At 54.0% G+C, this 12,979-nt stretch overlaps 1 long non-coding RNA gene across 1 annotated transcript; it reads right to left on the bottom strand.

Moving 5' to 3' along the window:
* Positions 1-12,921, bottom strand: LOC127472730 (uncharacterized). The gene is made up of 15 exons (XR_007905130.1): positions 12,841-12,921; positions 12,632-12,756; positions 10,159-10,354; positions 9,496-9,789; positions 7,967-8,083; positions 7,090-7,288; positions 6,645-6,763; positions 6,082-6,153; positions 5,919-5,992; positions 5,504-5,834; positions 4,719-5,060; positions 4,545-4,606; positions 4,115-4,451; positions 3,524-4,031; positions 1-1,658 (listed from the first exon to the last, which is right to left on the bottom strand). It is a non-coding gene; the product is annotated as an uncharacterized LOC127472730 (long non-coding RNA).
* Between the last annotated feature and the right edge of the window lie 58 nt (positions 12,922-12,979).

A 12,979-nucleotide genomic window follows, 5' to 3' on the forward strand; every position in this document is an offset into this window, starting at 1 on the left:
AACCTTTATTGCAACTTTATTGAATGACTTGTTGTGACCTTGTGAAATACACAAGGCTAGTACAGAAGTTACAACACAGGTTAGTATCCAAGTTACAGCACAGGACAGCATACAAGTTACAATACAGTTTACAACACAGGTTAGTATCCAAGTTACAACACAGGACAGCATACAAGTTACAATACAGTTTACAACACAGGTTAGTATCCAAGTTACAACACAGGACAGCATACAAGTTACAATACAGTTTACAACACAGGTTAGTATCCAAGTTACAGCACTCCCTCAGGAACGTGGTTCCTGGGAAGGCTCAAAAATCAAAAAATCATCCTGCCTGGCAAAACCCGGGTCCCGGGTCGGCCTGTGCCCAAACTTTGGCGATGAACATCGCCTCACAGACCGGCCGAGACCTGGGAAAAAAAACCCCAGCCGGGGGGAAAAAAAAAAAAATCCCCCAGTTGGGGTTTTTTTATTCTAAAGTTAAAATGGTGTAAAAAATCCTGAAAGAGAAACAGCACAAACAGCGGGTTAGAATACTACATTACAGGGCCCCAACCCCTCCATCCCCACACCTCCACCCCTCCCTTAAGCCGCAAGCCAACCCTGAATATCGGCGCACACTGAAAATGCTGCCTCAGGAACAGGGTTCCCGGGAAGCCTCAAAAATCAAAAAATCATCCTGCCTGACAAAACCCGGGTCCCGGGTCGGCCTGTGCCCAAACACTGGCGATGAACATCGCCTCGCAGACCGGCCGGGACCTGGGAAAAAAAAACCCAGCCGGGAGGAAAAAAAAAAACAAACCCCGGTTGGGGTTTTTTTATTCTAAAGCTAAAATGGTGGAAAAAATCCTGAAAGAGAAACAAACACAAGGTTAGAATACTACATTACACACACCCATCCCCTGCATTGCCACACCTCCACCATACCCCAAAGCCGCAAGCCAACCCTGAATATCGGCACACGCTCAAAACGCTCCCTTGGGAACGTGGTTCCCGTGGAGCCTCAAAAAAAAAACTCCAAAAAGAAACAAATTGCCAAGCCTGACAAAACACGCATGCCGCTCATGCCCGAGCACACCCCTCACAGCATTACAAGGCAGTATCAATGGCAGAATATCAAAAGCAAAACAAAGTAAGGTACAAAGCTATACAATTCCTAACTGATGCACAGCAATACAACACTATGACATTCACATACAGAGCAATACAATTGCAAATATAGAAGTATACCAGACAGAACATTACATGGCAATACAAGTGACACGACATAAGTGCTACAAACAAAGGCGCAACGATACACAATTCCTGACACACAGAACGCGACGCCGTGACGTTCAGATACGGACCGATACGACTCCAACTATACAGTGTATGACACAGAGTGGTACAAGGCAATCCAAATGACAACATAAACGGCGGCTGGACTTTTCCTATTCTAGTTGTAAAGTACAATAACTACGCCTAAGAAGCAACCTGCAACACTAAATAAACAGATACGATGCTACACGATGCAGTCCAGAAGTCATTGGGCAGGGACTCCCCGTGGCTCTCAGAAGTTTCCATCGATGATCGCTCGGCCGATCTCTCCCCGGTCGCCGGAAGTTCCGGGAAAACCGATGCTGTCTTTCACCCCAGGAACCTGAGTCTCCTTTGGGTGGCTGTAAGACAAAAAGACTCTGAAGTGTGCCTTCTGTGACCTTGGACTTACCCCCAAACTGAGCCTATACATTTTATAAGCCCAAAGACCCCTGACAAATGCCCATACCATAGACACTGTTTGCTACTCTACCTAGCTGTGACTCTATACACCCCAGCAGGGCATCGCAAGACAATCCTGCTCACAGACTGTACAGCCGTAGGCTCAACTGTCTGAGGGAACTGACATGTTGATGTGAGACTGAGCAATATTCTATCTACCCACTGATCCACGTAGCAGGGCAGAGCAGTTCCAGGCTGACCCCAAGTGAGACACCCCATACCTGTGATGACACACACCACGTGACACAATTAAGAGACGAAGGACACAAACATGGAGGAGACAAAGGACGTGACACGGACCGGAACTGCTCTGCCCTGCACACGGCAATCCAATGATACAAAGTAAGCCCTTCCTTTGAGGTCTCTAAACAACCTGCTACAGGACACCCACTGCACCATACTAATTGCAAAAATCCCTCCGGGCAATGCACACACTTGCCCCGACTCCCAACCCCTCTCTGGGTCTTTGCCCTGCACTTATCCTTCCGAGACCCGGGGCTGTGAATCCATCTTCAATGCACAGGAGGGGCACCTGGGCTGGCTCAGAGGTTCCTGTTGTCATGAGAGTACTCGAAGTCAACTGTGAAAAAGAAAACCATACACAATATCTGAGTAGAGTGGCACGGGGCTGGAACCCCAGTGATCCCCCTACTCACCATCACCGAGGCCCTGACCGGAGTCCAACACTGTGGCTGTCACCTTCCGGGATACCTGAGTGAGTGAGACACAAAATTCGAAGGCATCTCTAAAGCTGCAGGGGATCCCCGCTCCTCCTGCTGCCTCCCCAACTCACCTAGAAGGCTCCTCTCTCTTCAGCTGCTCCCAAGATCACCCCTGCAAATGAAATGGGTAAATGCTCAAACACTGAGCTCTCAAACATTTAGGGATGGCTCACAAGGAAAGCCAAAAACCTCTAAACCCCATCAGACTGCACACCGAAGCGTTGCTACACACTGTGAAGTGGACAGACGGCCGCTGCAAGACAACCCAGACATGGAGGCTTGTGCTGATGTACTGCCTATCTCGGGCTCCTTTAGCTTGACCTCTGATCGGATGGACCTTCGGCACCTTCAGCAGACGGGCAAAGGGTTGTGTATGGGATAGAAAAAAAAATTAAACAGTTACAACATATATGCATAGATTGACCACATAGATGACATCCTAAAACTAACTCCAAATTCGGCTGGGGAGTAAAATTCTCACCTCGCTCGTCTCCCTGCTGAGCCGCTACGCCTTGAGACCGCTTGGGCCCCATCTGGAAAATAAAGAACAAAAAGGCACAAGAGAAAGGACCCCTACAGCTAAAACTGACATCCTTCATCCAACACCCAAGACAACCTTCTTCCCAGGCTGCTTCAACTCGTCTCCGTCTGGGGTACACTGTGTCCACTTATCTGAAAAAAACCAACAAAAAACAAAGGGTTAGTCAGGTCACCCACATGGTCTCTGAGACCTTAACCACTTCAAAGAACTCATTTCCACTGAGCGAGTGAGAACTCTGACCGCAGCATACAAGAATACAAATGACAACCCAGCTTCAAGGCCCTGCTATCCAAGTACCATCAGCTCCACAACACTCAGCTATAATGATTGCACACGAGTTATGGACACCTGCTCCATCCGGCAGGACCGTACAGCCATCGGCTCGACTGTCTGAGGGAACTGACATGTTGATGTGGGACCCTGAGCAATATTCTATCTACCCACTGATCCACGTAGCAGGGCAGAGCAGTTCCAGGCTGACCCCAAGTGAGACACCCCATACCTGTGATGACACACACCATGTGACACAATTAAGAGACGAAGGACACAAACATGGAGGAGACAAAGGACGTGACACAGACCGGAACTGCTCTGCCCTGCACACGGGAATCCAATGATACAAAGTAAGCCCTTCCTTTGAGGTCTCCAAATAACCTGCTACAGGACACCCACTGCACCGTACTAATTGCAAAAATCCCTCCGGGCAATGCACACACTTGCCCCGACTCCCAACCCCTCTCTGGGTCTTTGCCCTGCACTTATCTTTCTGAGACCCGGGGATGTGAATCCATCTTTGATGCAGAGGAGGGGCACCTGGGCTGGCTCAGAGGTTCCTGTCATCCTGAGAGTACTCGGAGTCAACTGCAAGAAAGAAAACCAGACACCGTATCTGAGTAGTGTGGCACGTGGCCCCAGCCCCGACGATCCCTCTACTCACTGGCACCGAGGCAGGCCCTCATGTCGCTGGCTCTGACCAGACTTGGACAATGTGCTGTCATCTTCTGGGATACCTGAGCGAGAGAGAGAAACAATTAGAGGGCATTTCTAAAGCTGCAGTGGATCCCTGCTCCTCCTGCCTCCCCCCCCGACTCACCTCCAATGCTCATCTGCTCCCAAAGGTTACCCGGATGGCACCTGCAATCAGAAAAGCTCAGTGCTTCATTGCTGATCCTTTTAATACTCAGAGATTACCTACAAGGACAGCTCCAGGGGACCAAACCGTGTCCATCTCCTCATTGTGAGTTGGCTTCGGCCCTGTCAGGCTGTCTACATCTCCTGCAAAAAAACCCCAGAGGCAAATGTGAGTACTGAGATACTGCCCAAGAGTTTGCTGCCCCCATGGCAGTTTCTGTCTGACACCCCTTGACCGTGACCTCTTACAGGCAGGGTCCCCATCACGTTGGACTGCACGTCAGAAGTCGGTGCACTGCCTGGAAAACAAAAAAACAAGTATGTACACAGATTCACCACAAGCACACCGCCTGCAAAAAAGCATCTAATTTTGTCCTGCAGTCCCTGCTCACCTTCCTCACCAGGCTCACCTTCCCTCTAGTGCCTATCGTCTGCTGGGCCGGTGGCTCTGCATCTTGAAAAAAAAACCAAAAAAACCCAAAACTAAACCACCAAACCATCCAAATGATCAAGTAAACCTAGGACCAAAAGTCATGTCTTGGCTCTGACCTCACATGAGAACCCACCTTCTGACTCTGCTCCTCCAGCCTCTTCTGTTTATCTCTGCTTTACATCCAGTCCCTCTGACGCTGCATAGAAACGAGTTACCAAAGTCAGCCATATAGATGGAGGGACCTTAACTGCTGTGCAATTCTAATTTCTCCTTAGACAAGCCATCTGGGGTCCAAAGACAGCCTGCACAAACAAACACTGCCCTAACTTTAAGGCCCTGCCCTCAGTGGCTAAGCCTATCCACAGGTTAACTGGAAAGTCTCCTTTCTCCTCCACCTACCCCCAAGTCTGCACTGCAGGGCAGAGCAGTTCCAGGCCCAACACAAACTCCAAGGACACATTTCCCAACAAGTGCTCTGGTGCAACGAGGAGAGAGAACTCTGAGAAAGGACACCGTGATTGTGAATTTTAAGACACAAAACACAGACTGGACAAAGGACACGACACAGACCTGAACGACTCTGCCCTGCACATTCTACTCCAGTGATGAAAAGTAAACTGCTCCTCCTATGTGTGCCAAGGGCCTGTTAGGGCAGACCCTTTCCCCTGTGCTCATTTGAAAATCCCTCCCTCCTAACCATAAAACTGGACCCAGCTCTCATCCCCTCTCCAGGTGCTAGTCCTCCACTTATCTTTCCCACAGCCGGGGATGTGAATCCATCTTCCATGTAAAGGAAGGACACCTGGCTGGCTCAGAGGGTCCTGTGATCCCTGACTCAGTCAGCTACGAGAAAGAAAACTGGAATTGAGACAAGAGTTCAGCAGCACGTGGGAGATAACCCTGCAACTGGCTACTCACCATCCCCTGAGCTGAGAGGTTCTCGGGCCACTGGCTCCGACCCCAGTCGGAGGCTGCTGCCGTCACCGTGTGCCGTACCTGGGGGAGTGAGAAAAAAAGTTACGTGGTGTGTTTGAAAGTAAGGGAGACCCCAGCACCTCCTCATTACCTCCCCGACTCAACCTCAATGCTCCTCCTTTGCCAAACACAGGCTGGATGGCACCTGCAACTGGAAAAGGTCCAGCCTTAATTGATGACCCTCGTAGTACTAGGAGATTGCTCACAAGGACAGCTGAAGACCATCAAACCTAACTGGCAGGTGGCTGCGGCCCTCTGAGGCTGCACACATTCTCTGCAAAGTAAAAAAGCCAAAGGCAAATGTACACACTGAGATACTGCCTGAAAGGATGGCTTTCCTGGGGTAGCTCCTACCTACCTCTCCTCCACAGTGACCTCTTACCAGCAGGGGCCCTGAAGCACTGGACTGTCTGTTAGAAGGTGGCAGAACCCCTGGAAAACACAACAAACAAAGCATGTGCACAGATTCACCACAACACCTGTAAAAGACCATTTACTTCTGTCCTGGAGTCAATGCTCACCTTGCTCACCGGGACTCACCCAGATCACCTCCCCTCCGGTGCCTAGAGCCTCCTGGGGCCAGGGCTCTGCATCTGAAAACAAAGAAAAAACAAACCCAAACAACAAAATCCTTAACACAGCGAGTAAACGTGGAGCCAAAAGCCACGTCTTTGTGCTGATGTCAGGTAACCACCCACCTTCTCGCTCTGCTCCTCTGGCCTCTGTTCTGTTCAACTCTGCTTTACACCCTGTCCCTCTGACACGGTAAAGAAACCCTAACTAAAGTCACCCAGATATATGGGGAGAGCTCAAAGAGTCTCCCTTCTCTTTTGGCAAACCACCCAGGGTCACCGCCTGCAGCCAAAGACTGCAGCTGTAATCGCGCAGAATATCTGGGTGAACGAGAGGAAAACTTAAGTGGCACATCTGAAAAGTCAGTGGATGCCTTCACAGGCATTTAGGGGGCTCCTGGACACTGCTTTCCACCCATACTCCCTTCAAAACACCCCTGGCAATTCCTAAGCTGACACCCAAGCCCTTGCTCCATCTCTGGGCTGTAACCCCCCACTGACTACTTGCAAACCTGGGTGTCTGTAGCCATCCTCAACACAGAGCAACTCCACCTCGGGATGGGATAACACTTGTGAAAAAATACCAAGCTGCAGCTGAAATGATCAGGAGATCTCAAAAGACGCAAGGCTCCTAAGGAAAAGAAAACAAGATAACAAATTACAAAAGTACCTTACCGACACAGCACACAAAATTATTAAATTTAAAAACCTTGCATTTGAGTGTAATCCTCTTCATTGCCATATATAGCTCTGCTATATATTTTAAGACTTTACTGTCTGAAAAGCATAAAGCTTTTATCATGCACATCTGACCTCCCACAGACAGCTCCTTTCCCCTTTCAGTACAAAATTATCACTCAATAGGAAGTGCCCAGGAACCCCAGATTGTTCTTTCCAGAACAGAAAATAAACAGAGGAAAGGAGCTTTGCACAAGTGTAACATACTCCAGAACAGACCTGATTTTAGTTTTACTCTTTGTGTTCAAATATTCCATAGAAAAGCTTCAGCAGGAGAGCTGGCACATTCCCAAGAGTATCCTGAAAGTCCCTTTCACAAGGAGCATAGGAAAATCGCAGTTGTATGAGTCCCTTGTGCCTGCAGATGCCTGGGGATCCTCTCCATCCACCTTGTGCTCTCCCAACAGCAGAAAGGGTGCTGAGACAGGAGGAAGGAAACCTTTAGCATAAAGCTGGGAAGGAATCTAAAGCTTCCTTTCCTGGGGAGCATTGTGAAGTCTGCAGATGAGAAAGGGAAAATTTGCATCTCCTTTGGTACACGTGTCAACAGAGGCTAAAACATTTTGCCTTTTTCAGACAACTGTGCCCTTTTTGGCTCCCTGGCAGCTCCAATGGCACCAGAACCCCCTTCCTGCACACCCACGGCTGTCACACTCAGGCACCCACACACCTTTGCTCCAGCCCACACGTGGCCAGCATTTCCTCACCCTGGACATCCCAAGGGGAGTATTTTTGCTAGAGAGCACAGCAACTCACCTGTCCTTGCAAACTGCCTCCCTGCAAAAAAGGAATCATTTTTCCTGGGCACTTCCCCCACAGTCAAGGTCTTTTCAAACTGTGCCGAGACCACGCCAAAGATGGCGGCCGTGGCCCAGAAGTCCGCCCCGAGGCCACACTCAAGATGGCGCCACCAGGACCGGAGGCCACACTTAAGATGGCGGCCTCCAAACCTGGAGGTTTGGAGGCCAAAACCTCCACCAAACCTGCTCAGGGTCCCTCCCGGCTTCTGCCTGTCCTTGCATTTAAAGGCATGGGCACATTCTATCTTCCAACAGCAAACCCAGCTCCTCACGGGCAGTAGAAGCCCTGCTCTTACCTGGACAGACTGCCGGGCTCGGCACAGCTGTGGCTCATGGAGCAGCTTCCCAAGGCCGTTCTCTCTCCCAGCAGGAAGCACAACTCGCCTCCACACCAGGGGAAACCACGAGCGAGGCTGCAAATGGACACAGAACGAGCAAAAAGCATTAACCCAGCACCAAAAAACCAAGTTAAAGCAGTCTTTGCCTCATAACCCTGCACGGGGAAAGGGTTTGGAATTTCAAAGCAAAACCTGAGACACCCAGAGAGCACAGGCCCCACAGCCATGCCACGGCTCTCCCCGGCGTTACCCGGCAGGTAACGGGCTTACCCGGCCCCCGCTGCCCAGCACAACGCTCACCTAAACGCCCGCAGCTCCCCCGGTCCATAAACCCAGCGGCCAAGGCGCTCTCCCCTCCGCAGCCCGGGAACAGCGGGGCCACACCCTCAGCCCTCACACAGCCGGCCACTAAACGCCCCGCCGACGCTTCTATACCGCGGGCCGGCAGCGCTGCCCAATCAGCACTCGAGCGCCTCCGCCCAATCCCAGCCCGCCTGGCCCTGCGGCCCCGCCCCGCCCGCTCAGCCCGGCCCCGCCCCTCGGCGCGGCCCCGCTCCCCGTTCCCTCCGCGCGGCTCCCGCCGCCGCCGCAGCCCCGGCGGGCGCTGCTGGGGCCGGGGAAGGGCGGGTGGGAGCTCCGCGGTCACGGCCCGGCCGGGAGCTCTCCCGGGAGAAGGGGAGCGAGGCGAGCAGCGGGGACGGCGGGGTTCTTGGGGGCGGGCCTGGGCGGGCCGAGGGGCGGGGCCGGGCGGAGCGGCGCGAGCCGGGGGGCGGGCCTGGGCGGGCCGAGGGGCGGGGCCGGCGCGATCCCGCGGCGCTTCGCTCTGGGCTCCGGGGCTGTTCCGGGCTGGTTTTGGGTGCGGGTTTTGGGGCACTGCGCACACCCTGCCCTGGTCACAGCCCCGCCCCAGCTCGCTGCACTCCCCGCACCCCTCGCTCAGCTCCGCGGGGATTTGTGCCTCCTCTGAAGGTGGCAAATGTCTGCAAAGCCAGTGGCGAAGCCAGAGAGCTGCAGCCCCCGGGCCCCGCCGCGGCTTCCCCGCCCTCCCCCGGCCCCTCCCGCCCGTCCCGCCCCGCAGCGCCGCTCCCGCTGCCGCCCTCGACCCCAAGGAACGAACGCCGTGCCCCCAGCACAGGCCGGTCCCTCCCCGGCAGCCTCGGCAGCGCCGGGAGCGGCCGCAGCCCCCAAGGACGGGCGGGGCGCGCCGGGAGGGGCCGCGCGGGGCGGGGGCGGGTCCCGCGGCTGCGACCCCGCGGGGAAGGGACCCCCGGGCCGGCCCCGGCCGGCCCCGCCGCTGGCCCTGCTCGGCCACCGCCCCTCGCCCACAGTTTTAACGTTAGAGAGCCAAGATTTAACCCAGAGCGCCGCAAGCTCCCACGTGCAGGGCATTTCCACAGACTTGTTATTTTTCTCTTTTTAATGACCACATGGCTAAAGTCAGGGAAATACAATCAGCATTCCCTAAACACCATCACTTCTACACCCACCTGCGATCAGGGGCCGATGGGCAGCAGCCTGCCCTGGACGGGCTGCAGGGATGGTGTGAAGGCCACTGTGCCCCAGGTTTGAAGGACTCTGGCCATGATCCCTGGCCCGTGGGCAGAAAGCCCAGAGCCAACGGGAACTCCAGCCAGCTGCAGGCAGATGTTACTCTGTCCCAGTTTGCCAGGGGTGGGCACGAAGGGGCCCTTCCCCGTTCGGAAGTGGAAGTTGTCCCCTGTGCACAGCCCGCTCTGATCCTCGGCCTCGTGGGAGCCAATTCCCTTGTCCCAGCCCACTTCCTGCAGAGAAGAAAGGGAAAGATTGCACAGAAGGGAGACATTCTTCCCTGGGAGGGTGGGGAGGTGGCCTGGCACAGAGAAGTTGTGGCTGCCCCATCCCTGCAAGTGGCCAAGGCCAGGCTGGAGGTCTATTAGAAGGTGTCCCTGCCTGTGGCAGGGGGTGGAAGGAGATGATCCCTGAGATCTTTTCCAACCCAAACCACTCCAGGATCCCAGGATGATTCCATGCTCACTCTCTGCATTTCTTTGGCATCATTTCCTCTCAAAAACAACATCTGCGATTTAGTTGATTGCTAAAGCCATCATTTTAAAATCATCCCAGGAATCCAAAGGGACTGGAAAACACACAGAAAACATTCCTGCACCCACCAAAGCATTAGGAATTGGAACCCGATTCCCTCATCTCTCTCCTTGTTCTTCTTGGCTGGAAAACCTGATGATCCCCACTGGCTGTTTTTAGGCTGCTTTTCTTCCACAGCTCCTTTCCTCCCGGCTGAAACCTCCTGGCATATTCAGGGCTAATCTGGAGGGAAGCCCCTCTGAAGTATTTCCTCTCGTGGCAATTCTGTGGGATGAAGAAGTAAAAAAAGCACATCAAGAGCTCCTTCTACCCCCTTCCCTCGCAAACACCCTCCCAGCTTGTCCTTGGCAGCTCCATCCCCCCGGCAGCCGACGCTTCGGCTCCGCTGGGAAAGGGACAGCAAGTGCAGAAGCAAGTTCAGGTCTGGGCAGGGGCTCCCTGGGGAACGGCACTTCAGTGCTTTAGTCCGTGGCCTTTCCTGCTGCCCTCCCTCCTGGAGGCAGAGGATGACCCGTCCCTTGTTTCTCCCACGCTGGCAGACCCAGGTCCTGCTCCTTTGGCCCCACTTTTCTTGGCAGACCCGGCATCATTTCCCAGGGTCCCCAGGAAACTTCTGCACTTGACCCATTGCTAAGTGCAGAGCACAGGGCGAGGGAAGGACAAATTTCTCAGCACCCACCCCCTGGAATTTCCCTCCTCCGCAGCACGCTCCCGTTCCCGCTGTCTCTGGAGGTGCCCGCACGAGTCCTCCTTCTCCCAGCCCTGCCAAACTGACACACACACAGGAGAAATAACAAGTCTTGCTTGCACAATTCCCCACCCTAACCCTTGCCTGTCCTGCCCAGAGCTGAGGGAAATCTGACGGAATATTAATAAACCACCTTTGTTAAGAGCAGTCATCAGCCCGGTCCTTCAGGCTTTGCAGGAGTTTGTAGGGAACAGCCCCCAATTCCAGTCCTACCTCTAAATTTGTAACAGCTTTCCTCGGAGAGATTCTGGACAGTAACACATACAAGAGAAAGAAAAGACTGCACAAGGAGTAACAGAAGGTTTGCCATGAAGAACAGAGGTTCCTGTTCTCCCTCATCAGGCTGGGACTGGAGGACCCAGTCTTTGCCATCAAGAGACCAGAGCGTTGTCATTAAGACTTAAACCTCTCCCCCACGGGTGTTTCTCAGAGAACTGGGCCAGCACTGAGCTACTCCCATGTGCCTGCAGTGCTTTGGGGAGGGACAAGACAACCTTCCGCTTGTGCTTGGAAGAGAATGAAAAGTCATTCCCCTTCTCTCTCTCTGACCCAGCGCCAAAGCAGTCCTGTAGGACAACACTGGACTAGGCCTGATTCAACTGGGAAAGAAAAAAATCCTAAACAAACCCACCCTGAATTTCAAGGTAAAAATACGCTGCTTCCTGAACAGGAGCACACAAAATGCATTGAAGCCAAAGAGAAAATGACAAACCAGAAAAAAAAAAGAGCCAAAAGAAATGCTCTGCCTGCCTTGATACGCTCTCTGTTTGACCATTCCAAAGGGAATTCTCCACAGATCAGAAGCAATTACCAATCATTTTTCCTCTGTAACAAATGAACAACTTGGGTTTCTGCTGAGGGGCTGGACATGTCCAGTGACGGTTCAGGGTCTGGGGGGTTGTTTATGGCAGATCCTGACCGGCCCAGGCCAAACCCAACCACCCCCATTGCTGCTCCATCCCACATGGAGAATATTGATACTGTATGGAAATACTCCCCTTCTCTGCTACTCCATCCTTCCTTACACATGCGTGGAGCAGGTTTTCTCCACCCTTTGTTCCCAGCAACAGCTCTCCAGCCCGAATCCCAGCTCCCACAGACACAAACTAAACACACCTAAGGTGATGGTTCCATCAGCACCTGGAATTCCAAGCTCCCTGTTCGCTGGAATGCTCATCCCAACACTCACAGCAATCTCACCTCAGCCCACAGGCTCTCTGTCCTCAGAGGCAAGCACAGCCTGCTCTGGCACCATGTTTCCTCTCATTCCTGATCTCCTGCAAACCCCCAGGGAAATCCAATCCCTCAGACCCTGCATCCCTGGACACGAGGGGAACTGGAGTTTGACCCGGATCCCAGCACCCTGGACAAGTGTGTTCCCACGAGCACGTGCCTGTGGCTCCATCCAGCCCATCCATCCCTCCTTTTCCCCCAGGGAGTCCCAAACCCTCCCCCAGCTCCCCTGCGTCTGTCCCCCGGCCCAGCCCAGCTCCAGGCTCTCCCCCAGCACTGTGTCAGCCCCAGCCCTGGCAGAGCTGCAAACAGCCCCCAGCTCGGCCCCCCGGGCTCCTGAACCCCCAAGCCAAGGCTCGGGCTCACCAACGGGGACCCACCTGCCCCTCTCAGCACAGCCCAACCCCACAGCTCGGGGACCCCACGCTCACCCAGCCCTTCACCCCTTCCTCTCCACCCTTCCCAGCACGGCAAGGACCAACCTGCAGAGGAAACAGAGCCAGTGCCCAGGGAGCAAATGCCAACAGGCAGGAGGAGAGAAACGTGTCCCTCTGACTTACCTCACCCCACGGGCTGCACCAGGTGCCCCCAGCGCCGGTCGGTGGGGCTGGAGCCTGTTGCCTTTGGCTGCTCACACCCCAACACATTCGGCATTGCTGGACCCAAGTCAACGATTTTCCCTGTCCTGAAAGAGAGGAGAACAAGAAAATTAAGTGCACCGGGGAAGTCAAAGGCCCTTGGCTTTCACCCTTCTCTTCTGATTACTCACCACAGGCGTTTCTTCCCTAAAACCTGCTCTTACCCCGCACCCCCCGCCCCGGCCGGTCGCCGCCACTGCCCTGCCCGGCGGCCACGAGCGCTTCAGGCCCGGCCCGGCCAACGCCTCGCTCTGCGCAGGCGCCGCTTCC

This window comes from Manacus candei, unplaced genomic scaffold (assembly GCF_025592945.1).
Source record: "Manacus candei isolate 608988 ecotype Guabito, Panama unplaced genomic scaffold, ASM2559294v1 h1tg000031l, whole genome shotgun sequence".
NCBI classification, from domain to species: domain Eukaryota; kingdom Metazoa; phylum Chordata; class Aves; order Passeriformes; family Pipridae; genus Manacus; species Manacus candei.